Below are 1,648 nucleotides of genomic sequence, written 5' to 3'. Positions count from 1 at the left end.
TTATCGAGGAAGGAAATTTCGTCGAAGAACAAATCTTCAGGCGTCTGTGACGTCTCCCGAGGCTGAAAATTTGTTATTCTTTCGTATGCCGCATTTCGTGCTTGAAATGTTCGCGGGCTTGAAGATGTTTTGCGATGTTGCAAGGGTTTAGTCTTAGCCCTGCGTTTGAGAAACGTTCTTGTTTGACTACGGATGTTCGCAGCCACAATTGTTGTTCCTGTTTGGATGCTAATAATTTGATTTGCGATCGAGGAATTAGGACTGTGGTGTCGCGTAAATTTTTCCAAGGGAAGAAGCGTTTTCCTTCATAGTGCTTTGTGAAGTGTTGGCTTTCCGAGATCTATTTCGTGCATTTTTGAGGATGTTTCGTATAGCTCTAGAAGCTTTGTTACGAATTTTTCCTTACATGCCGCGTATTATGGGTAAAACGTTGCGGGCTTAAAGTGCATTGTGGAGCGTATGAACTCGGTCAATTTTTGAAAAGTTTAGATCTTCCTTTAATTATTTGGTTGTTAGGACTGAGTTTCGTTACGAAGAATTTATCATATGACTTCCGACTGTAGGCTATATGATAATTATTCTCTTAATAGTCACACGACGTTTTTAGACAAATCGTAGATTGTCGTTTAGCCGTTAAGTGATGGAGCTATGGTTTCTCAAATAGTTTGGCCTGGCATGAGGGATGTGTTCACTCAGATAGCCAAGGATGTTGTAGGTCAAGGATTAGACCATGGTACTTTAACATTTAAGGTCATGTTAGTTTACGATCGTCCTTAAAGGGGATGGCAAATATTGGTTTGGACCTTTAGTGGAAGGCGTAATTGACCGAGGGCCAAAGAGCGCTTGTCGAGATTGATAGGCCAAGTTTGGTGGGGTTATCCATGCTAATATGGCCGATAGTCGTAGAAAACGATTCTCCGCTCTAGGTTTCAGTTATACGACGAATATTTCGTATAATGTGACCTATAATCTTATGAAAATCGAACTTGGTACAACGGAAACTGAAAGAAATGCTTTGGTGATTGAAGATTTCTTGTAGAAATTTTTAGACGAAACTGGCTTTCTAAAACTGGAAAGGGCTTCAATACTTTGGCTATAATCGTCGAGTTTCAGTTTGATATTGGTATATGTTTTCTGTATGCATGATTGCGACAAGAAATGATGTATAGTCTTTGAGATTATGTTCATGATCGTCTGGATATGTTGCTAGCGTTTGGACAAATTTTAGATTGTTGTTTGCTTTTTTGGGACGATTTATGGAGGCATCGTATTGCCTAAATGTTTTTCTCCCTATTGTTGCGAGAGTTTGCTTTGACGAAAGTGTTTTCTTAATGACAAGGCAAAAGTTTTTGAAGTTTGGGAGTATACGAGTATAGTATACGTACCTACTCCCTTTTTTTTTTTTACGAAAGAAAATAGTTGAACCGATACTTTGAAGGGTTGTGTACGTTTCTTCTTCTAAGGTTTGAAATGATCAATAATCCCGGACGATTTAAAGACGACGCTTGGACTGTGATTTGGTTTGTTTCTACTTTGACGACTTGGAATATGTCGGTTCTGAGAAAATTGCTAGAAACGAATCGGTTTTAAGACGACGTTCATGTCTCTAGTTTTTTCTCTCTTTAGGAAGCGAGCTTGATATGCGTAA

The sequence above is a fragment of the Brassica oleracea genome, chromosome C4 (genome assembly GCF_000695525.1).
Source record: "Brassica oleracea var. oleracea cultivar TO1000 chromosome C4, BOL, whole genome shotgun sequence".
NCBI lineage: Eukaryota > Viridiplantae > Streptophyta > Magnoliopsida > Brassicales > Brassicaceae > Brassica > Brassica oleracea.
Note: the sequence above shows the minus strand (reverse complement) of the source record.